We start from the raw sequence: 26019 nt of genomic DNA, 5'->3' as shown, positions 1-26019 counted from the left end.
ATAGTAACAGACAGTTCCTAATCTTTTTGTTTTTCAAGTGTGATGATGGACTCCATCAAGTTCATAAAATCTAAAAATAGAGATGTAACAAAATCTTTTTGGCACTGAAAATGGAAGTGCTACGATATTCTAAAAATTTGGTAGATAAGCAACTTGTGTTCAAAGGTGAAACAAATCATACCAATTATATGATTGATTTATTTAAATATGAATCTTTCCTTCAGGGAAGAATGATTTCCAGAGGAATAGAATGGAATTTTGGACGTGGTTGCCAAGACATCCCTTGAAGAAAAATTGTATCTCCTAGATAAAATAGGAAGGAGTAACACCACAGCAGTGGAATGCGGATTCCTAGGAGCTTAGCCACAGCTCATCCTTGTGGCCTTTGTCAAAAAGAAGAGGCTATACATGGGTTGATGGGGAGAACCTTTTTTTTTTTTTTTTTTTTTTTTTTTTTAACAAATTCAGCCAGTAAGTAGACTCCTTCCAAAATGGGTTTAAGAAATGCCTGTGGATGAGGGCTAGTGCCACAGCTAGCGTGGCAGCGGGCAACGCCTCTTTTCCTTCCCCGGTGTGAGTTGGCAGTCTGTTTAAGAAAGTCCCAACCAAATCAAGACATTTAAAACAGCCCCAAATGAAGCTCAGGAGAAAGCCATAGCCCATGGCCTGTGTTAATTCATTTGTTGATGAAAAACAAATTACCAAAACTTAGTGGCTTAAGACAATTATGTTGTTTTGCATAATTTTAGACGCATTTGAACAGTTTCCATCTCCAAGTGGTATTAGCAGGGTACGCTCAGTAGCATCCACCTGGTGGCTGGGCTGGCAGATCTAGGAAGACTATGCTCACAGATCTGCTGACTTGGTTTGCTTCTTGTTGCCTCTCCACGAGGTTAGATTGGGCTTCCTCACAGCATGGTGGTCTCAGGGTAGTTCAGCTTCTTGTGTAGCAGCTGCTTTTGCTACATCTCAGAAGTCACTACTCATCACTTCTAACACATTTTATTGGTTAAAGCCGAGATTCAAAGGAAAGAGAAACAGATCCCTCATCTTGATGGGGTAACATGGTAGTGGTCCTCTTTGGAGACTCTCTACCACAGTCAAAGATGGCAGGGCTGCCAGTGATGGCTTTGAGGAGGAGAGTGGAGTCAGGCAAGGCAGGGGAGAGCCCTCTCTGGAGACAGCCAGTGTGTGAAGCTTGTTAGAGCTTAAGCAGTTTGGCACCAAATTATAGGTAGGAGTTCAGAGATAGTACAATAAGCTATTATTGATCCTGAGGAATCTCAGGGGATAGGAGAAAATGGAGCAGGAAATTATACTAACTTGAATCAGACTCCTCATGAGGTCATGGGTTTATTTTAAAAGTTAAAATGTCTATAGAAAAACAAAGCCTTTGTACACCATCTTTGAATAGCTGATGACTCTGTAAGCTTGTGGGTTTAGGTAAAGAGCAGGGAGACAAGTGACCCAAAAATGATGGGGCCAGAAAACCACAGTCAGTTGCCTGGCACTGTCCTGGTTACTTGTAAATGTGGTCATGGCCGTGCTAAAGATTTTTGGTGGTTCAGGGCGTGCTCCTGGAATTTTGTGCCCAGGGACCAGAGATGCACAAAATCCCACCCCCACTGGGAGATAACTGTTCCAGCCCAGCGGTCAGCAGCGCCTCAGTTGAGAAACACTGAAGTAGACAATTGGGTGATGAAGGGTATTTAGTTGGAAAATATGGAACTGAGAGATGCAGAAACTGTGAAGTCCCAAGATAGGCTGTGTCTTCTGGTAAGATCAGAATTAAGTATAATGCTAAATTGTAAGAAGTATGGCACTTATAGAAAATACACTCTTCAGATCACATACCAAAAAAGGCTACCATTGGGAACATGTGTATTCTCACTTACCATAGCCTTTTTGAAATGTTAAATGAATAATCAAGATGAAATTCTTACCATTTGTAGTAACCTGGAAGAAATTGAAGAACATTGTGCTAAGTGAAATAAGCCAGTCAAAGAAAGAAAAATACCACATTATCTCACTCATTTATAGATAATAAAGAAAATTATAAACTATTGAACAAAGAGATAGATACAGAGACAGTAAAGCATCAAACAGAATATCAAATTACAGCAGGAAGGTTAGGGAGAGGTTGGGGACATAAGAGATAAACAGAAAGACTTGTGTGCATGCATATAAGCATAACCAATGGATGCAAAACTCTGGGGCATGAGGACATGTATAGGAGTGGGGTGTAGGGGGCAATGGTAAGATATGTATATATATACATATAATACCTTTAAAAATAAAAAAAATAAGTTTTCCCTTTCACAATTAAAAAAAAGATTCAAGATGAGTATAATCTCTCTCTCTCTCTCTCTCTCTCTCTCTCTCTCTCTATATATATATATATATATATATATATATATATATATATATGACTAAGTGACCACCACAACTGAATGGAGGACCAAACAGACTGTGTGGGGCGACCAGGCCAGTGGGGTGGGGGGCAGTTGGGGGTGACCAGGTTGGCAGGTGAGAGGCAGTGAGGGGTGACCAGGCTGGCGAGGGGATGCATTTGGACATCCCCCAAGGGGTCCTGGATTGGAGAGGGCTGAGGGGACACTCCCCATCCCCCATGCATGAATTTTGTGCACAGGGCCTCTGGTTTTTAAATAGATTTAATATTGTACCATAACCACTTAAAATTTTCTTCTATGGACTGACTTATCTCCACCTGTGAAATCATGGCATCCTGTTTTTGTTGTTCTTTTTAAAGTAAAATATGTCCAGTTTTCCTGTGAAGAGATGTTTCTGCTAATTATATATGAAATCATCTTGTATTCTTCCTTAACCCAGCTGATTTAACCCAAGTGCCAATCAACCAGTTATACATTGCTTGTCAAATCCAGCTGGTTCTGCTGGTAGTTGAAACTGACCTGTATCAGAACCTTGCATGGGATCTAATAAGTTTATTTTCCTCCAGCATGAAATTCACCTGGTGTTGTAGAAACATACAAACTTCAGCGCTCCAATTTTGAACAATTCGGTTCTCCACCAAGCTCTTCAAGGAAAAATGTCTCAGTTGTGGAACAAATCTTCAGGTTTTGACCTGGCAACTCTTTCATGCTGAAGAATCAGCATGACAAAAACAACAAAGGAGAGAATTCTTCTGTTGCTGACAGAAATTCGTGATTAGCACAATTTTAAAACATAAAGAGGCATGGAGAGTACTAATGTTGCTAAGGGTGTGAAAGAGCTCCCAAAACAATAACCACTGGCAACTAAGGAGGTAGAAAAACTGCTGTTGATGTGGATAAAGGAAAAGCAGTTAGCCTGTGGTAGCATTTCAGAGGCAACGATGTGTGAAAAAGCAAAGGTGCTGTGTGCTCACCTCCTGAAGACAACCCTGGAATCAGTGTTAAAAGCGATTTGTTTAATGTGACTCATTGAATGTGATGGGATGTTTCGATAAATTTAAGAAGTGTTTGTTTATAGATTAAACAGTACATTGGACATGTACTATACACAAGAAAAGTTAAAACAGGGAATCATTTAGGGATCAGATTAATTCCATTTATATTATTTCTAATGGGAAAAAACGATTCGGTTTTGAAACAAATCGCTTCTCCAACAACCTTCTGGAGCAAATTCAGTTCGAGAATCGAGGTCCCCCCTGTATTCCACAATGCTACATTTGAGAAGAGAGCTTGAGTTTGGGAGGGAGCCCTGTTTAACCTGGTCAGGAAATTGTCCCTCCCGACTTTAATCTCTTCTTCTCTTCCTTCTCTATTTCTCTCTCTGCTTTTCCTCTTTCATGTGGCTGTGACTAATAAAGAGCTTTCCTTGGAGGGAGGGAGCATTCCACGTGAAATTCGGTGCTGTCCGTCCCAAGGCCTGGACGTGGCCTAGGACTTGCTGTTGTGTGGTCAACAGATGGGAATCTGGTGCAGTAGCAGCCAAAGGGGGAGAGTTTGTCTCACCCACTCTTACAATCACAAACTTTCAGGTTTTAAAAGCTTTTTAACGATGTCTAACGTGTCAGTGCAAATAACACAAGTCCGGCACAAACATGATACTCCGACTTCTGCTTTTACAGCGGAACGTTTGAAAGCTGTGCACAGGTATTTGAGTTGAGTCCCGGATGACCATGAAGAAGGTCACCAGGAGGGGAAAGCTCGAACAGCTGTAGTTCAGGTTTTTATTATCCACACAAAGCGGATTACCTGTGACAAATGTGAAGTCCCCACTTTACTCCTACTGCTGCCCAGCACTTATCTGGACTCCTGCCCTCCGCGGTTAGTTGATGTGTGCCCTGGGAATGCAAATTCATTTCAGTGCCTTCTCTTTGATGGCTTGGAAGGCATTTGAGACCATGCAGAGCCCCAGGGTCATGGTTATGAACAACAATTATTGTGCTGGAGATTTACAGATGTGCTGGTTACTAGAGGGCTGTGGTTAATAGAATGGTGAACAACAAAGAGTTTATTGTATAACGGAGGGGAGGAAAAGCTCCCCAACAGCAAAATACATAATTTCAGAAAGTCAGGGGATCTGGAGGAAAACACACAAACTTGAGATTTTCCTTTATATATTAAAAAAAAAAAAAAAAGTGTTTTGTTCCCCCAAATTAAATGGTCAGAGTTTTAAAAAGCTGCCCTGTGGGAAATATGTTGCTTCAAAGGAGAGAGAGATCAAATGTAGAGCCAGTGAGCCAGTGTCTCCCATGTGTGACCTCTTTTTCACAGCCTGGCTAAGCACGGGGGAAATCTGATTAACTCAGGTCACTCAGGACCTATTTAGAGGCCTGATACTCCCTTGCGCTGATTTGGGTCCCATGAGCCTCCTACTGCACATGGAGCATCAGACTTGACCTTTCCATGGCAAATTCAAGGAACAGTGCCGGGACCACATGACCCACTACATTGAATGCATTAGCCTGGCACCGTCTTTCCGTGCTATCATTTGCCTTGAACTCTGGCAACCAGATCTCTCAGTTGGGTCCCGCTAAGATGTTCACCAAAATCTAAGAAAACTCACAGTGGTGGGGGTGCTGGTTTATATCAGAGTGGATGGGCCTGTGTGTGTGTGTGTGTGTGTGTGTGTGTGTGAGACCCATTTCCCAAGACCAGTGGAGTGAGACGTGTAATAAACGAAAAGCTGTTGAGTTGAGCTCGGGCACTGGGGAAACAGGCCACAGAGAGTAGGCAGCTAGCAGGAAATGCGTTTCTTTCTGGTGCCAGCTGTGCACCTCTCTGACCTGGCCCTCCAGATGCATTCCAGGTCCCCCGCATCCTGCTCTGTGCCCAGGGAGGCTGACTTTGGACTTGCCCAATATGGGGCACCAGCACTGGGAGACAAAGAAAGGGCGGTCGGGAGATTCTCCCCTCCCAGCCTGGTTCCTGAACCACCTAGTAACCACGGGCCTCTGTGGGCGTCTGCAGCTGGCTCTGCCTCTGAGTTCTGGTGGCCACTCACCCTTCATCTTTTCAGGGCTAGTCATTGTCACAGCTCCCCTCTGCGGCCAGCACCCGCACCCTGGGAGGCAGCCCCTTCATTAAGCTCAAACTCAGTAAACAGTGGGAAGGCCTGTTTCCTGCTAGAACCTTGATGAACATAAGACTTAGTCCGCTCCTCGTTGTATGTAATGCCACATTTCCCAGGCTATAATCCTAACGACACAGAAGAGCATTTCTCTATCCTGCCACCCTGCTCCAGCCCCGCTCCCTGCAGACATTTTAGTTCCCCTGTGTCCTAACAAGTTCCCTGGATTTGACTTTTGCATCTACTCCTTTCCTCCTTCTCACTGCAGCTCAGCATCCTGGCCCTGCGGCCATCTCAAAGGCAGCAGTGCCAGCCTTGGCGGGCATGTCCCTGGTCAGATGCAGCAGTGTTTGGGCGAGGTCCCTGATGTGAATACTGAAAGCACTTCTCTAGCTAATACAACGGCTTCCAAACTCCATCATGGCCGCCACTGTGAGCTCTGCCCCTCACTCTATGTTCCCTGGAGAGGACACTCTATCTCTGTCCTTTATCACAGTCTCTTGGCCAAGGACTTGGACCTGAGCCCAGTGGACTGGGTCAGGGTTTAGTCCGAGTGGCAGATAACGCTCTGATGTTAGCATCAGGCCTCCCACGGTTCACGAGCCCCTTGTCCTTAAGCAACTTCCCCACCTCAGTGTCTCTTTCCCTTGGGATGTGTTCTTTCCCAGGCGCCCTTTCCCATGCACACAGTGCCCTGCCTGGCTGCCCTGCCTTTTGTTCTTCTAAGTCTGCCTAGAAATGTCTGATCCTAAGGGGAATACAGCTCAGAGTCACCCGATACCCTCACAGGCCTCCCCTGGAGGCCCTCCCACCCTTACCCGCTTCGGCCTGTGCTTGGGGAAGCTGAACCCTGTGGACTCCACTACCTGGGCTCATCTGCCTTCTCAGTTGGGCTCAGGCAATGGGAGGCAGTGGCAGGGTCGCTGGAGAGGGAGCAGGGAAAGCCTCAGTGTTCGCGCCCCGCCCCTTCCCTGCTGGCAGCTTGGCAGGAGCTGTTTCTTCACCTGTGGCCGCAGATCCTGCAGGGCACCTGCCCTCCCTTTGTCCTTTCAGTCCTGAGTGAGGAATGGCAGGCAGAAGGGTCCCCCAGAGATGAGAACACCTGAATCCCTGAGCCTGTGAACATGTTACATCCCATGGAAAAGGGGCTGCAGATGAGATTGCGGGATGGCCCTCTTAAAGACAGGAGAGTGTTCTGGGTTACCCAGAGGCCCCTCTCATCGCACAGACCCCTCAAGCAGAGAACTTCCTCTGGCTGGAGTGGGATAGGTGCTGCAATAGAGTAAATCGGAGATTCTGGTGTGAGGAAGATTCACTGCTGGTCCTGAGATGTGGGGCCCGTGAGGAGGCTCCAGGAGCTCGGGCGGCTCTCCGCTGACAGTAAGGAAACGGACCTCAGCTCACACCTGTGAGAAACGGGTCCTGCCAGCAATGGGGTTCATCCCCAGAGCCTCCTGGAAAAAAAAGACCGCAGGCCTGCCAACACCTGCCTTCAGCAGAGGACCCAGCTGAACCCCGGTCCCCAGACCCGACCTACACACCGTGCGAGAATGAACAGGTGCCACTTTGAGCCACTGCATGTGTGCGGCATTGTCAGGGCAGCCATGGGAAATGCATGCGGGTGGTATGCCTCTTCTCTGTTGCGCATCTACGGTGCTGCACCATTTCCTGTTGTTTCCTAAACTCTACCCACGCCGTGTCAATGGTCTCTTTCACTGTCCTGTGGTATGACTGACTGCCTCTCCTGCCAGCACCTCAATGAAACACCGCTCCTCTGTTAGAAGCCCTAAAGAAACTCCTCCAGATAGTTGCTAAGGGGTCCTGATATGTTCTTAAAATACAGTGCACTAAGTCTCATCAGCATCCCATAGAGCCCAGCACACACTGACGGAGGGGGTTTGAACAGCACCTGGAGGGTGTATGTGTGAGGTCTGGGGCCTACGAGAAAGCTGCTGCTCTGATCTCCAGGATATCTGAGGTCCTTTGGAAATAGGATGAGAACAAAGATCAGAAGATGTGACATTGAGTGCCGCAAAATGTTCCTGAGAACTCAGCTGCTCAGAGACCTAGGTACTAAGATCGACTGGGCAGGTCCCTGCACCGCGTGTAAGACGAGTGAGTATAAGAGCAGATACTGGCTCCTATTTGCTCGTGAAGGGCACCAGATCCTGGCTGCCCTCTCCCACATAGAGTGCTGGTGCTGGTCTAGACAAGAGGCTGCAGATGGATCTCACTGTGTGTGAAAGGCCTGGTGGAGGGGGGTTGTTTTCACTTGTCAAATACACTCCATCAGGAGATACTGTCCTGCTGTCCTTGCTTCCTGAGCTCACAACAACATAACATTATACCTTGTCTCCGACAAGCTCCCAAAAGAACAGAGTTCTAAAAACCTGCTTCCGGTCCCATAGGGAATTGAGGCTGTGCTTTAGAGAAGCAATATGGTCTAGATGAAAAGACAAAGGATTGGCTTGAACTTGACTTTGAAGTGAAATTCCCTCATTTCTATTCCCCAGGGGTCCTCTGGGGCATTGAGCATTTTCACAGGGACGGGGACCCTTCGTCCATGACAATAGGTCGTGGATGTGGTGTCCTCAGGACTCTGCAGCTTAACACGGAGCCCAAACCAGACTCTTCACAGGGCCTTTGTTTTCCTCCCCAGTCACAGCCAGTTCTGGCCATAATGGGTAACATGCCACTAATTATAAACAAGCAGACAATGGAGTTTGTTTTCTGTCCTGAGAATCTGCACTCATTCCCAGTCCGATCTGAATGCATTTTCAACTGTAATAGAAACCAGAGTTAAGTGCTTTGGGGCTTTATATTGTGCACAGAAAACAGAACTGAAGGAAAAACCCACCCCAAGTTTTAAAAAGCGGAGCACCCGCTCTTGTGGTTTGCTTTACAGACATCTTCTCTGGTAGGTAAACTGATCCCATGAGTGCCCCCTGGCCCCTCTCATCCTGGTTTGTCCATGACAAGACCGGGCTAGTGTGGTTTTCTTTTCACTTGAGCAGGGCCACCCAGCTGACAAGTGTTGAAGTTGGTGTGAAACATGTCCCCTGGCTCCGAAGCCCAGGCGTCAGACATTTTACCACACTGCCACGCCCACGAATCTTCCCCAGAATTTAAGGACATGTAACCTTCTTCTTGGGCATGCATTACTGGGGCTGGAAGAAAACCCTTGCCTCCCCCATTCGTCTTCTTAAAACTACATCCAAATGATCACCCATAAGTACTGTTTCTGGAACTCTCTCTTCATGGTTCTCACGGCTCAGAATTTTTTTTTTTTTTTTTTTTTTTTTTTGTCTGACCCAAATACTTCTTAACCCGGAGCACAAACCAGACACTTCACAGGGCCTTTGTTTGAAGCCTTTGTCCTTACTATTCTCTTCCTGTAGAGGGAGGGCCCCTTAACACATACCCCCTTACAGGCCCGTGGATGGTGAAGAAGCTGCTCCAAGCTGCCTGTGCCCTCCCCCTAAAGGGGGAAACTTACCCTCTTATTCCAGACAACTGCGCAGCCAGAGGGAAGCAATCTCGCCAGTCAGAACTCAGTGTAGGTTTTACCATTCCCAGGCCTCTCTCAACTAGATGTTCAACTTGGAATAAATCTTCAGGATTCTCTTTAAATATATTTTTTTATTGATTTCAGAGCGGAAGGGATAGGGGGAGAGAGATAGAAACAACAATGAGGAGAGAGAATCATTGACCGGTTGCCTCCTGCATGCCCCACACTGGGGATTGAGCCCAAAACCCCTGCAAGTGCCCTAACCAGGAATTGAACTGTGACTTCCTGGTTCATAGGTCCACGTGCAACCACGAAGCCAAGCCGGCTGGGCTAATCTTCAGTATTCTTAACAGTCTTTTCCATGCCTCTACTTGTTTCCCCCTCTGCCTCACCCCACCCCACTTATTCCCCGCCACCCTTGAGTTAAAGGGTAGGTAAAGAGACAGGAATTGGAGATGAGGGGGAACTGGGTTGGATATAAGTGTCAGTTTATTAAATGTCTTTGCTGAAAAATGTCTTTGTAGATGCCAAGCTGCCCGGAGCCCAGAGGCCAGGGGAGCTAAGAAGGCTGCCCATGCGGCCTGGTACTTCCATGCCATTAGACACACCTGGCTGAGCATGTGAGCAGCTCCACAGAGCCTCTTGTGTGGTTGAAAGATCAAAGCCAAGTGTCCCCCCACAGTCTGGTCTCTCTGAGGAGCTTTAGGATCTTCTGGGAATGAGAACCAGCCAAGGGAGGCTGCCTGCCATGAACAGAGATCAGAGTGAGGGCTGGGCAGCGTGGTCAGTGGTTAGTAGCAGTGCTCCAGCCCAGGATGAGCAGGCTTTGAAAGGGAGCCAAGGCACTGCCAGCAGGCCCAGGCCAGGTACTGAGAAAGCCACAGAGGGTCCCAGGACACTGTGAAGATCTGGGAGCCAATTGCTTCCCAGTTGGCATCCGCCACTTCCGATGAGCTGGGCGAGAGTGACCCTGGGTCAGCGGGTGCTCACCATGCCCTCTGCTCCTGTCTGAGACCACCTCCGCAGGTCCATCCCTCCCGGCTTCAGTCTCCACGTTGACCCAGGTTGTCCTCCCTCCACCCTGATTTCCACATCCAGCCTGGAGTGCTCCCTTCAGCAGCAGACTTCTACATTAACAACCACTGGATACATCCCCCCGGGGACCCCCCAGGCCCCACAAATGTAATACCTCACACTGAGCTTGCCATCTTCTCCTCTTAAAAAAGACGTCTCCACTGTCTCCTGTGTTGGTCATTGCCACGACTCTTTCCAGTTCTCCTCAGAGGGAGGATTCAGAATCCCCTGAATGAGGATCCGTGGGCCCTGAATTCCGAATGCTTTTGTCCGCAGGCACCACCTCGTTCCCATCTTCCGTCCCTGTCCTAGCTCAGGCTCTCTCATCTCCATGGAGGAGTGTAACACCTCACCATCGGCTTCCCCACCATGGTCTCCGCCCACCACTGACTCCACCTGCCACCCTGTCCTGTCCTGCAGCCCTTCCTAACCCCTGGCTCAGCCACACTCCTGCCCAGAGCTCCAGAAGCTTCCATGTTTTCTGCAACACACGGACCAAAACTCATTGTTTCTTCACCCTTCAACTTACACCAACTTTCCTGACTTCACAGGCCCTGGACCCTCCTCAGGCCCAGCAGCCTCCTCAGGCCCTGCAGTCTCAGCTCTGGAACCAGCTTGAAATCCTAGCATCCCTGGCAAGGGTTTGGTTTTGTTTATATTTTTCCCTAAAGATGAAAGCTTATGGGGAGGCATCTGGCAGTGTCTGTCACACTCCCTGTAGACCTTCCACTTACTGGAGTGATATATGTAAATATGTATACATACACACGTGGCTGCATAGAGAGATACGTGCTGATATAAAAAGTATCTGCTGAATGCTTACTATGGGAATAGGCACAGTCCTAACTGCTTTCTACACAGTAGTTATTTCTCCCTCAAGCCGTCTGAGGCAGCGATTAGCATTAACCTCATTTTACACAAAAAGGAATAAAGCCCGGAGAAGTTAAGAACCCGCTCAAGGCTGCACAGCCAGGAAGTGGCAGAGCCTGGATTGGAACCTGTGCTGCGGAACTCTGGAGCCCACGCCATTCACCACACTGGCATGTCACCTGCTACCACCCGTGCCCTCACAGGACTCCCTCTAGGTCCAGGGGAGCCCCTCTGTCTGACTAAAGTGGGAATTTTTCTCTATTAACCCTTTTGTATTTTGCGACCCTGGAAAACCAAAACAGGGGTTGTGGGGGGGAGGGGCAGAGAGTAAGTCTCAGCTCTGGTGCACATTTCCCAATGTTCAGAGAGGGAAAGTGAGCTATTCAGAGTCCCATCGGAGATGAGACCAGGCCCAGCACTGAGTTCCCACATTGCTTTTGCTGTATGTTTCCGGATACAATTTTTCACTCCTAACTGGCCCCTTGCTATCTCACTTCTGATTTGGGATTCCTGTAAGATAGACTATCTTTCAGAAAGAAAGGGGGAAATGTGTGTCTGCACACACACTCACACACACACACACACACACACACACACATGCACGCATGCACACACACACACGCACACACACACAATTATTTAAGTGAAGATATAGTCTCAGCTTCTCCTTAATGAGTTCTTTCCCTCCCATTCAACTCGCCTTTCCTTTCCCTGGGCATCCTTCCCTGCTTCGGTTTGTGTTGATTTTATTGAGGCTGCAAATGTGGAAGCAACTACAGTGCTTCAAAGAGTGAAATACCTTACAGAGGCTGTGCTCATCTGTTACTAATGCCCGGAGAGTGCCAACAAGGACTAACAAAAGCAGAGGGATAAACACATTTCAGCCAGGCTGATTTCCAGAGAAATAATTTAAAGTTATTGCTTTAAAGTGCTTGAAACACACTAAAAGAAAGATTTCTCCCTGGGTGCAGTGTATGCTTGTTGGTACCCTAACTTTGGCCTTCCATGTGGAATCTCACAAAGTTAGGGGCGATGGTGTCTTACAACTAATTGATCACAGCCAGTTACAGATTTCTTTGTTTCTTCTCCACCCCCACTGCTTCACTTGACCGGCCTAAAAATAATAATAATAAAAAATAAATAAAAATAAAAAAATAAAAATAAAAAAATAAAACAAAGTTAGGGGCGAGATTAAACACACACACACACACACACACACACACACACACAAAAAAAAAAAAAAACAAAAAAAAACAAGTAGTGTGCCATGGATGGGAGCCGTGGGCTGCAGCAGAATACCCCTGCCCCTGGTGACCCAGCCCAGTCTGCTGCCCGCTGACTTCAGACGCCTGGAATGCTGCACGTTCCTTCTATGGACATGCTACGTGGGCATGTTGGGACCCTACCTGCTGGGACTGTTTTTTGGAGTGACCTTCTTAGCCTGCCCGCGAGGCAGTTTGGCCCGTGTTTATTTGTCTCCTTTTTGCAGAGAAAAACAACAAAGTTGGGAAGTTGAGGAGTGCCGGATGCCACTGGATGATCCCAGAGTCACAGGGGCGACTGAGTTCATTCGGATACAGGTGCAGTCCACCCTTCTGCTCTGCAAACCACTGGGAACCACAGGAGGCTTTAACCACCTTGAGAGGGTTGTCTGACCCTCATCCCCAAATTCTAACTTGAGGGATTCCCATCACCCTCTCAGAAGCCATATTTTGGCAGAAATCAGTGTGGCCAACTTTATCCATGTTGGCCCACGTCTAAGCTCTCCACTGAGGATCACATCAGTGATGGCAAGGACCTTGAAAAGGTATGCCCCGTGCTTCCCTGCCTAGGGTTTCCAGGCTGTAGAGATCCGTCAAACGTGATGAGTTGTTTGCAGCGTTTCAAGGAAGCTAAAAACAAACTAACAAAAAAAGCTTACTTCCCTGGTAATAGGACTGCACATGTTGGCCAAAGAGCAGGTTTCCATCATTGTGGCTAGAAACACATTAACTCAGAATGTGATGGTGCTGTGACATCCTGCACACCCATGTTGATTGCCATTGACAGCACCTTAGGACTTGCTGAGGCTTTATAAGGCATTGGATCTGGTTGTCAGGGCCGCATGTTGTTTCTTCTCTCCCAGTGTATTCCTCCCCCTTGCTGACGTTTCTGAGAGGTACAGCACCTGCTTTGCCCCTGATGTCAGAGCTCCTGAGTTCTGTTCTCTCTCCCAAGTGTGGTCTCTGTTCACCAACCTACACATGGATGTGAGGCCAGGGAGAGTGCTGATAAGGACTTTCCTGGTCTCCTCCCTTATCTTCTCAGAGGTTAGATCAGGAAGGAGGGTTGGTGGGGAAACTCAACTGGGGCTTGTCCTCCAGGGGCCTGAGTGTGGGTCCTGGATACAGACTGAGTCCCCTTGCTGAGGAGTTGAGGGTGAGAGAGAGTTGTGGGGCCCTACAGGAGCCTCAGTGCCCGAAGAGACTGCATCCATGTATTGAATCAGTCTGACAGAAGGACAGGCAAGATTGAACTACCCATCACAGAAAGCATGCTGACAGGGGACTTGCTGGTGAGGTTGGAAACCCCTGCCCTGGGACCAGGAGGCTTGTCTGGCCCCTTGGTGGTGGGGGGCAGGGGGGCACTCTCAGGCCCAGGACCTCACGTGTCACTGTGATGTGCTGTGAGTGGGAAGAATCAGAACAAACAATTAGAAAGCTGCAAACGTAGAAAGAGTCTTGGCCCATCTGAAAGGGGTCAAATGCCATAGGGTCGCTGGGAGGCTAGACAGGGAAGAGGAGAAAGACAAGCAAGGAGGCACTGGGGCAAAGTGTAGTGTGGGAGGGAAGGTTCAGGACTGGTCATTCTGCCTTTGAGTGGCCACAACCCCAGGAAAATGACCTGGACTTTATGCTTCCCACCCCATAGTCATGGGTTAAGGGCCTTTGGGAGAGGACCACCGACAGCTCTCCAAGCTCTTTGCTCTTTGTCTGAGGGGGCAATGTGGCTCCAGGAGCTGAAAACAGGTCACCAAGGTGAGCTGCAGGTGTAGGAGATTGAAATAACACCCCCAAAATATGTGATGAGCAGAGAAATGGTAAAAAAAAAAAAAAAAAAAAAAAAAAAAAGGACTCCAGGGAAGCATCTGGAACCATCAGCGTCCAGTGCCACCCAGCTCCCCTCCTGGCTGCTTCTCTCTGACCTGGCTTCTCTGGCATGGCCGACAAAGTCTCTGGTTTGAAAATGGCTGCTCTGACTTTTGGATCCCATGTCTCTATGTCCTCAGTCAGGGACCACGGGCCGATAGTCTGTCCCAGCAGGACCACTCTTGCTGAGGCAGAGGGCAAGAGACTGGCAGAGAGCCCAGCCCATGCTGTGATTGCCCTTAATCCTGCTGTAAAGACCAGCAAGGAGTGCCCTGGGCCCATCTATGCAGTGGCTCTGGCACATACTCAATCACTGGGTACTGTTACCTTCCAGGCAGATTTGTTGTCATCATTGCTCCTTTCCATCGCCCTGGCCATGGGGCTTCTCATCCATATGCATGAGTTTATCTATTGTCTAGACTTATCAGATGAAAAGGCAGAAATAATACATGCATGATTTATGTGTGTGTGCTTTTTGTCAAGTGAAGAAAATCCATTTTCAAATAGTACAAGTCCAATAAAAAAGAAAATGAAATCTTACCATTTGCGACAGGCTGGATGGACCTAGAGGGTATGATGCTGAGTGAAATAGGTCAGAGAAAGACAGATACCACATGATTTCACTCATATGTAGAATCTGAAGAACAAAGTAAGCAAATAAAATTGAAACAGACTCGTAGACACAGAGAACAGACTGGCGGTTGCCAGGGGAAGGAGGTGGGGCTGGGTGAGAAAGGTAAGAGGATTGGTAGTTACAGACTAGTCATCGGTATAAAGTACAGCACAGGGAATATAGTCAATAATATCATGATATATTATTCCAATAATATCGTGGAAGTATCAGGGGAACACTTTGTAAAGTATATGATTGTTTAACCACTGTGCTGTACACCTGAAGCTAATACAAAATAATATTGAATGTCAACTGTAATTGAAAAATAAAAAAATCTACTTTCTATGTATTCTAGGGCTGCTTGTGTTGATAATAACAATCAATTATAGCAATAATAGTAGTTATTGCTATAACAATAGCATCTAGTGTTTTTTGGAGCCATGCACTGTGCCTCACATACATTATGTCATCATCATTTCTCTCATTCCCATTTTCTGAGGAGAAAAATCAAAGCACAGAGAGGTCAGGTAACTGGATCATAACCACACAACTACTAAGATATAGCAAGTAGATTCAAGGCCTGGTTTCTCAACCCAGAATCCATTTTCTACTCATTTACATTGCTGTCTGATGCTGATTGTAGAAATGCTGAGAGGTCTGATGGATGAAATGCACTCACTGCTTCAGAAACAAGGGAGAGGGTGCCCGAGGGACATTTGAGAATAGCAATGAAGCAGACAGAAACCCTCAGAGAGACTGTGATATATGTACTACTATTTGTAATACTTTAAACAATAATATATATATATATATATATATATATATATATATATATATATGTGTGTGTGTGTGTGTGTGTGTGTGTGTGTGTGTGTATGTATGTATATAAAATAGCCGAAACAAGTTTAGCTCAGTGGATAGAGCCTCGGCCTGCAGACTGAAGAGTCCCGGGTTGGATTCTGATCAAGGACATGTACCTTGGTTCCGGGCACATCCCCAGTAGGGGGTGTGTAGGAGACAGCTGAGCGATGTTTCTCTCTCATCAGTGTTTCTATCTATCCGTCTCTCTTCCTCTCTGTAAAAAATCAATAAAATATATTAATTAATAAATAAATAAATAAATAAATAAATAAATAAATAAATAAATGAAGGCTGCTGATAGTTACAGGTCCAACCTACAGAGGTCTGCCCAATTGTCCAGATAAATATGGTACTTGCTTAGCTCCCACCCACATTCTTATTCACTCTCCATTAATTTTATTGACTATTGCGTACATTTTTCCTTAGCTTCCAAGGGAAGTTGGAAAGAAAATGAAAGGAAGAAAGAGAACTAGGAAGCCAGCTGACAGTGACTTTGCACTTTTCTCTCGTGTATTTTGAGTGCACACATATGTAGGAATTATAAGAATTCTCACATTAACATCTCTACACATAAGGTCACAATGCTCGTAAAGTTGGCCTTCTGGTTATAAACAAAAGGGCATAGCCTAGAAATGGATGAAGATAATACACTATATAGAAAAAGGAAAGAACATTTTATTTTTAATTTAATTTTATTTTGAGAGAGAAACATCCATTTGTTGTTCCACTTATTTATGCATTCATTGGTTGCTTCTTATATATGCCCTGACTAATGACTGAATCCACTACCTTGGCATATCAGGTTGCTGCTCTAACTAATTGAGCTACTTGGCCAGGGTCAAGTTTTATTTTATGGTTTTAATTTCAGAGAGGAAGGGAGAGGGAGAGAGAGAGAGAAACATCCATGATAAGAGAGAATCATTGATTGGCTGCCTTCTGTACGCCCCCTACTGGGCATAGAGCCCACAACCCTAGCACCTGCCTGACTGGGAAAGAAACCTTGACCTCCTGGTACATACGTTGATGCTCAACTGCTGAACCACACTGGCCAAGCACTTTTATTTTTTTTTTAAGTGATGTCACAGAAAGGTAATCCGAGTTGTTTGAAAAAGCTTATTGCAAATCTAAAAATAGCTACTTTCTACTAAAAAGGGAGACGGGGAAAACAGGAATAGTTTACCGTGGGTGATTTATGAAGCAGGCTATTTCTGGGGATTAAGACTGTCTACCTGGGTTTGAATTATTTGATAGCCTAAAATCCTGAAGGAGCACGAGACAGTTAATTTGTCGGCTTTCTGGTTAACCTCTGAGTCATCTTGTCCTCTCTGGGAAGCTCTGAGGAGCCTTATCTGGGTGGCCCCGTGTTGTGCCCGAGCCTCACCAGCATGCAGTTCCTCTCCCTCCCACAGGCCTGCCTCAGGCTCCTGCACAATGGCTGCCTCAGAGCCTCTGTCTCATGTCTCTAAGGAAAATGCTGGGATCCCTTGGAATGGAGCAGAGCTGGAAGGGGAGACGTCATGTCCCCAGAGCCAACTGTAAATTGCGCTGTTTAGTCTGTAAAGCAATTAGGTCTGGGGAGTGTAATGTGATGCTTTGGGCTGGCCAACCTCTGTGGCCCTGGTCAGGATGTCAGTTCTCTGTGGGCACTAACATGGAGCTTCAGGACAGTATCCCACTCTCCCTGAGCTAAACAGATGCTCCAAAATAGACCAGTTTCCTCTTACGAGTGTGTACAAAGGGCCTGGGCTTGGATCTTGAAGACCTCAGTTCAAATTCCAGTGTTGTGTCTCTCGGGCTGTTAGTAATCTGAAGAATGGCCGGTCCCTACAGCTGCCCTGAGCGAATCTCAGTTGCATTAAAGGGCCTCATCAATGCTAGCAAACAGATATGACAGAACGGCCAAGTGCAGGCTGGCCTTAGGTGTGGTCAGAGTGAAGTGTGTGTTCTCCTGAGTCTACCCAAAGCCCTGTGCAGGGTGGCTGGTTCCTGCTACTTACTTGTCAGCAGCCATGTTCAAAAGTTCTGCCATCATTTATATCGGCATACACACACACACACACACACACACACACACACACACACTGAGTGGCCTGATTATTATTATCTCTGAACGCATAATAATCTGGCCACTCAGTGTATATCCTATAGAGATCATAATAATCTGGCCACTCAGTGTGTGTGTGTGTGTGTGTGTGTGTGTGTGTGTGTGTGTGTTGTGTGTGTGTTTCAGAGATGAGTGGAAAGAGAGAGATAAAAACATAAATGATGAGAGAGAATCATTGATTGGCTGCCTCCTCCATGCCCCCTACTGGGGACTGAGCCTATAATCCAGGCATGTGCCCTGACCAGGAATCAAACAATGACCTCCTGGTTCATAGATCTGTGCTCAACCATTGAGCCATGCTGGCCAGGCTCTGCCTTTTTTAAAAAATTAAACTTATTGGAGTGACATTGGTTAATAAGATTATATAGGTTTCAAGTACACAATTCTATGATTCATCATGTGTATATTGCATAGTGTGTTTACCACCCAAATTCAGATCATCTTCTGTCACCATATATTTGATCCCCTTTACCTTCTACTACCCTACCTCTTTCCCTTTAGTAACCTCCATACTACAGTGTTTCCCCGAAAATAAGACATCCTCCGAAAATAAGACCTAGCGCAACTTTGGGAGAAAAAATTAATATAAGACACTGTCTTATTTTCGGGGAAACGGTATTGTTTGTCTCTATGAGTTTTTGTTTGTTTTTCTTATTTAGTCACTTGTTGCTTTTAGGTTTATATCCCACATGAGTGAATTATATGGTTCTTGACTTTTTTCTGTCTGTATTTCACTTAGCATAATATTCTCAAGATCCATTCATGAGATACCACCTCCCACCTGTTAGAATGACTATTATCAACAAGACAAGTACTAACAACTGCTGGACAGGTTGTGGGAAAAAGGGGATTCACTACTGGCAGGAATGTAAAGTGGTACAGCCACTATGGAAAATGGTACAGAGGCTCCACAAAAAAATTAAGAATCGAGTTACCATATAACCCAGCATCGCCTCTTCTGGGTACCTACCCCCAAAATTTGAAAACATTGATTCACAAAGATATATGCACCCCTATGTCCATTGCAGCATTATTCACAGTGGCCAAGACATGAAAACAACCAAAGAGTCCTTTGATAGATGATCGGATAAAAAACTGTTACAGCCCTAACAGGTTGGCTTAGTGGGGAGAGCTTCAGCCTTTGGACTGAAAGGTCCCAGGTTCGATTTCGGTTAAGAGCATGTACCTTGGTTGCGGGCACATCCTCAGTAGGGAGTGTGCAGGAGGCAGCTAATAGATGTTTCTCTCTCATCAATGTTTCTAACTCTCTATCCCTCACCCTTCCTCTCTGTAAAAAATCAATAAAATATTTTAAAAAATAAACTGTGGTACATATACACTACTCAGCCAGAAGAAGAGGTGAAATACTGCCATTTGTGACGACATGGATGGATCTATCTGCATTTTGAGAATTTCGGCTGGCCCGAAGGCCACGATGTCTCTCCTGCTAATTCTGTAGGATCTAAACCAGGCCCCGTGCCACCTGCATTAAGTAGGTCTCCCTGCCCTTCTCCATCACAGTATCCTGGCTGTTTCCTACATACCACTGAGCCTGTGTTCTCTTTTATTCTTTTATTTCTTTTTACCTGCTTTCCCCGCCTTCACTGTGAGCTTCATGAGAATGGGAACATGGTTGGGTTAGTCACACTATGCCTTGACACCCAGCATAGTACTTTCTGCTCAGTAAGTATTCTGTAGGGTGAATGAATGAAGAATAATACACTCCCAATATTTAGACAATAGGCAGATTGGGGCAGAAGTCCTGCTTCTTGCTGGCCTGGGAAAAGTTCAAGGTCAGAGTCATGTCTCCCCTGAAAAGTCACACCAGGACAGCTTCATTCCTGATTACCCAAGGGGACATCCTCACATCCTCCTCACCACACACAGTCTTGGACTCCCTACTTTGGGACTACTTTTACATAAATAACTTCATTTATGCTCCTGTTATTTTGAATTTTTCATTGTATGCAGCCAGAATATATTTAATTGATACACCAGGGAATTGAACTTCAAGAGCAGCTCCCTGGGGCTGGGGTGGCTTTGAACAGCAAACAAAGTAATGAGGGGGCCTGTGTGTGCTTGGGGGGGAGGGGCAGCAGGTGTCACCAGAAGCCTTGGATGTGTTGGGTACCAGAACCATCTTTTCCCCAGTGACAGATGCAGCACTAGGAAGGCTCCCAGCGGTGCACGTCGAGCCGAGCCCACGCTGCTCTGTGGGACTCCAGTACACACGTGTTTTACATTATTCCCTAATTGCTTAAGTGTCTGTGGTGTCTTTGCTTTTAACGTGGGGGCCTGGAGAGTTGAAGGAGGGAATCTCACTGTCCTCCAGTTACCCCCAGGAGGGAGATCCTCACAGAAACTGCCCTGCCTAGGCCTAGGGAGTGACCAGTTGGTCAGAAAACCAAGGCTCCTGAGTGTGGGAAATGAAGGGACCACAGAGCTTTCCTTCTAACCCCCCAAGTCCAAGCCCCAACTTGGTGTTGTGTTGGGAAATCTGACTGTTTTGCTTTTGTGGCAAGGCTAACATATACCTCCTTAGTCTGTTTGTCTTAAATCCACCCACACTTTAAAAGCAAAAGAAAATAGCTGGGGCTTAATATAGTTCAGTTTTACATGCGGGAGCCATTGCCAGAGCTTTAATAAATATTGAAGCTCTGGTGATTTCTGTTCTTTGTTGGACCCGCTTCTGTGGCAAGAAGCTGCAGGGTCCTGGCTGATGCTCCTCTACTGGGTGGTTCTCACAGCTGGGAGGACACACATCTCATGGCAGTTGGGAGTCAACACACAGAGATGGTCAGAGATGAGAGAAACTAGGTTATTATGGAGATCAGCTCTACTGAGTTAACAGAGGCCCAGAGACGGGGAATGACTTGTCCAGCTTGGAAGGGCAGAGCTTTTCACTTTAACACATCCTAGGTTCACTCCTCTCCCTTTACACCTCAAGTCAGAGGCAGAGTAGTACACAATGCAACCTCCATATTTAATTGGCATTGCTCCCATGAGCCTCACTCCTGATCTGTCATACCTGAATCCAGTGACTTCCTAATTCTGTTTATCTGTAAGAAAAGCGAGCCACTTATTGAGTCCTCCGTCTGTCATCATGTCCCCATCTGATCCTCCTAAGTAACTTGCCCAAACTCACAGATTGAAAGTGATGGCGCTTAGATTTGGGCCCAGGTATTCTTGCAGGTATTGGTATTGTCTGACTCCAGAGTCCTTGGTCTTACCCATTGTACTAGATAGCCTTCTAGATTTTTCACATCGTAACCTTTCTGCTCAAGAAATCTAGTGCCATTCACCAAACAGGCCATGCCCCTGGAGTAATTTTTCTTTGATGATGATGGATTATTTGGATCTGATTATAGTTTCTGGTCTCTTATGCTTAGTGGCCACACTTTTGGCACATGTTGAATGAATATTGCTTGTATAATTTCTCAACTTATGCTTGCACAGTTTTGAATGGGACCCAGAATGAAGAGGGCACCTCAACAGATCCAAGCTTCCATGGAAGCCACGTTGCCACCTGGACTATCCAACCTGGCACCTCCAGTGGTGCCTGAAGTGTCAGTGGCAGATTGAGATGCTTATGGAAAGCCCCTTAGCTGGTGAAGCACAGCAAAAACCATCAACATTTTGAGCAATATGCCATCCTATATAAATAACTATTCGCCTTTGAGAAACAGTTTTGGCTTGCTCTATCCACTGAGCCTAGCAGAGGCTAAATACATGTAACTTGAGTGACCCATCATGAAATGAATATCAGCTGTCTGAAATACTAATATATAAGGTAGGGCATGCATGCCTCATTCCATCATCACATGTGAATGGTATAGGTGAAACCGGGTTGAAGCAGGTCCTAAAGCACAAGTAAGGCACATGAACAATTAGTCCAGATGCCATGGCCTGTACTTATGGGTATTCTCCCAGGGCCCATGTTCAGAAGGGCCCCATGTTTGGTTCAATGCTCTGCTGTCACTGTCTTGAAATTCTTAATTTTTGAGCAAGTGGTTATTTATTTCATTTTGCTCTGGGATCCATAAATTATACAGCCAGTTCTGTCTCTGCCACATTGCTTAACTTGCATCTATAACCACATGGTGAGTTTTCTATGACCAGTTGACTTAAAAAGGAGAGATCCAGGCTGGGTTTACAATTATCTTCAAGATACTGATACTACCTGAAGATGCGGGGCTATAAAATCATAGTCTCATTTCATGGTGTCCCTAAAGGACAATGGTGGACAAACATCCTTCCAGTGGACAGAATTATTCATGTTGCCAGGAAGAAGAGATAGTCAAACGTTGAGATTGACACTGATGCATGCACAGTGGATAAGGGTTTGACTGGGTAGTCAGGGACTTGGAAAACTGGTGACAAAGGGATATGGGGAAAAGGTATATGGATTGACGTCTCCGAATGGGCACATAATGTAAATATATACCCATATATTTGTATCTTTGATCATCAATGAATGATCTCAGCAGAAGAGGAGTTTAACAATTTGGTGGACAAGATGACTCATTCTGGATACCAGATAACCTCTTTTCCTAGCCACCTCTCTTTGATCAAGTAGCTTGTGAACAAAGTGGCCATGGTGACAGGAATGAAGGTTATGTATGGGCTCAACAGCTGATTGGGCTATAACCACTGCTGAATGCACTATATACTAATAATAGAGACCAAGAGCAAGCCCTTGTTAGTACGCCATTTCTTTTAATCAGCTGCCTTGTGGCAGGTTGATTACAGTGGGCTGATTCCACCATGGAAGGGATAGGACTTTGTTCTCTGGAGAAGATACTTTTTTTCTTTTTCTTTTTTTTTTTGGGGGGGGGGGGGGGTTAATAGATTTACCTGCTCACATACTTCTGCCAAAATCACAATATATGGACTTACAGAATGCTTTATTCAGTCTCATGATGTTCAACACAGGATGGCTTCTAACCAAAGAGTGCATTTTACACACAATGAAGTTTGTCCTTATGGATTTTTCCTGATCTTATCATGTTTTTTTTTTTAATATTTTTTATTGATTTTTCACAGAGAGGAAGAGAGAGAGATAGAGAGTTAGAAACATCAATGAGAGAGAATCATTGATCAGCTGCCCCTTGCACACCCCCCACTGGGGATGTGCCCGCAACCAAGGTACATGCCCCTGCCCGGAATCGAACCCGGGACCTTTCAGTCCGCAGGCCGACGCTCTATCCACTGAGCCAAACCAGTCCCAGCTCTTATCATGTTTTTCATTACTTTGAAGCAGTTGATCTGCTAAAATAAGCTGAACAGCCTTTGGAAGATATAGTCATGGCACCAATTGTGTGGCAAAACCTTGCAAAGTTGGGGCAATGTCCTAAGGAATAAAAAATGTGCTCTTAATAGGTGATCAAGATATGGTGCTCTTTCTCCCATAGTCAGGATTCATTGGCTCTTGAATCAAGGAGCAGAAATTGGAGTGGGTTCTCTCACTATTTCCACCAGAGATGCAGCTTGTGAAAATTCCTTTTTGTTCTTGCATTTTTGGGCTCTTCTTTTCTAGAGAGCTTGGTTTGCAAAGGAGAATTGAATCCACCATTCCATTACACTGGAAGTTGAGACTTCTTCCTGAACTCTTTGTGCTTGTCATGCTAGAGAATCCACAGACAAAGAAGGAGCACTACTGTATCAGTGTGGTGATTTTATCCAGGGAAAATTGGTTGCTACTATACAATGGGGATTAGGAGGAATGTGTTATACATCTGGAATTCAGGAGATTCCCGGTGGCATCTGTTGGTTCTCCAATGTCCAGTGATAAAAATCAGTGGTAAACTACAGCATCCTAGTACAGGCTGGCCTGCTAGTGGTCCAAACCCTTGAAGAAAAGTTGGTCACTGCAATCAGGTAAGAAACCATAATCACCTGAAGATGCTTATTGAGGGCAAAGGGAATAGTAGAAGGTAGTTATAAATACTAGCTACAACCTTATGTCCAGTTGCAGAAATGAAGACTATAATAGTTATGAACATGTCTTTCTTATTTTGCTACGAATATGTTAACCAATTTTTCTCCTTTTCTTTTCAATATAGGTGTGCTAAGAGTAGTGAGCCTTATATCTTAAAATTTAATTTATAAGATATCACCAGACGAGTATGGCTCCGTTGGAAGAGGAATGAACATCACCCAAAGTTTTACAAAAGAACTTTGTTTTCTCTTTTACAGAGAAGACAACTATGTGTCTGGTGGTACATGTATTTCTTGCATCATCTGAGGCAAAGCATGACCTTGCTATTGTCTTTCTATGGATCTTAAATATGGCTAAAAAGAATATGTATGGATGTCAAGTGGGTGGGCTGAGTGCATTGTATTATGTCCACTTAGCTAAGCTGAAATCATGTTTCCGGAATTCTCTGCCTGGCTCCAGGTTAAGGCTGGCCACAGAGAAATTTGCATAAGATTTGAAAGGCAGAATTATAGTGACTTTGCTATGCTCTGAAGGTTACTGTAGGGCAGACAATGTTGAGACCCATGCACACTGTGATTGATTGGCTGCTTCGCGTCGTTGAAGCTGGGCACACAGCTCTACTGGCTTCCACCTGATATCCTTCCTTTTGTGAATCTTGGACCAGGCATATGGGAAACTGTGTAAAGGTGCCAGCTAATCCTTCAGGCCACTTGGGTCATCAGAGTAGCAGGGTTGAGACACAGACATGGTCTGGTCTGCCCTTCCAGGTTTCATGTGAACCTCTCCCCAATTCACATCCATCTTCCCTTCACAACTTACAGCTCTGCTGGCTTTGTGCTTGACATGAGATACAGCGGTGATAGTCTTAGACAGAGCTGTGTGAGGCTGGATCCCTATAATGAATCCTTCATTCTCTATCCCTCAGAGTGGTTCACCTTCCCTGAGTGAGCCCTGATTGGTACATCTGGACTGATACATATTTTCTCAAAATTCTTTTCAAGTTCATTACCTGCCTTAGTTCTTATAGTAACCGCTTGAGGTAGATATTACCATTGTCAATTTGAATAAAATTAATTTGAAATCAGAAGTGTTAAGTGACATTCCAAAGTCACCCAACTATTAAATAGTCAAGCAAGGACTCAAAGCCGGGTCTAAAAGATTCTGATTTCAAAATTCCTCTTCTCCCCAAATACTTGGATTCTACCCTTTGCTATGTTGCTGAATTTGTGTCTTTGTTGCTCTGTTTCTGATCCTTGTGTCACCAGAGGCTGAAAAACTTGTTTTTGTGAGCAGGAGTGGAGGAGGGTGATTATGAAATGGACTTTACCTTTGTCTCCTGCTACCCTTTCACACATATGACAAGGGCTGGGGGTGGGGGGGTGGGAGAGTCTTATCTTTTCACTGCTTCTAGGTAAAATCTCAGGTCCTGTGACTTTTCTGTTCATTAGTAGGCAATACAAAGTTCCACAGACATGTTAGGGTGTAAAACATGGATTAAGTTTAAATCCTGTATGTTAATTAGCCTTTCAATTTGTATTTGGAGTAAAGCTCCCTTCTTCTCTGACCCCCATCCTCCTCTCTAGCTAAAATTGTCTGCCATCTAACTGCCTACTTTTGGGGAAAGGATGTATTTGGCATCCTTCTCTCTTTCTGGCCTCACTCTTCCCCTCCCTCTGCCTCCCTCCAGGATTGAAATTGGGAGGAAGGAGGAGAGGGGAAAGTGATTTTGTTTTTCTAGACAGTTTATATCCCACAAAATTCACTCATTGCAAGTGTATAATTCAGTACTTTTTAGTAGATTTATAGAGTTGTGCAATCATCATAATTTTAACTCTGTAAGAACATTTTCATTACCCGGCAAAGTTCTCTTGAGCCCATTTGCAGTTCAGCCCCATTCCTCTGCAACCACTGATCTGCTTTATGTCTTTATAAATTTGCCCGTTTCTGGATATTTCCTATAAACGGAATAATATACTATGTACTATTTTGTGTCTGGATTCTTTTATTCATCATCAAGTTCTTGATGTTTATTCATATTATGGCATGAATCAGAAATCTGTTCCTTTTTATTGCTAAGTAATATTCTATTGTATGGCTGTATAGTGTTTTCTTTATCCATTTACCAGTTGACGAACACTTGAGTTGTTTCCAATGTTGGTTATTATGAACAATGTTGTTATGAAACTCACATGCATGGCTCTCTGTGGATATATATTTTTATTCCTCTTGGATTTGTTCCTAGAAAAGGAATTTCTGCATCTAATGCTGTGTTTATATCTAAGTTTTTAAGAAACACCCAAACTGTCTTTACAAAGGAGCTGTGGCATTTTATTGTCCCATCAGCAATATATGAAGATTCCTGTTTCTTTATATTCTCTCCAATAATAA

This window comes from Pipistrellus kuhlii, unplaced genomic scaffold, assembly GCF_014108245.1.
Source record: "Pipistrellus kuhlii isolate mPipKuh1 unplaced genomic scaffold, mPipKuh1.p scaffold_m20_p_5, whole genome shotgun sequence".
Lineage (NCBI taxonomy): Eukaryota > Metazoa > Chordata > Mammalia > Chiroptera > Vespertilionidae > Pipistrellus > Pipistrellus kuhlii.
Note: the sequence above shows the minus strand (reverse complement) of the source record.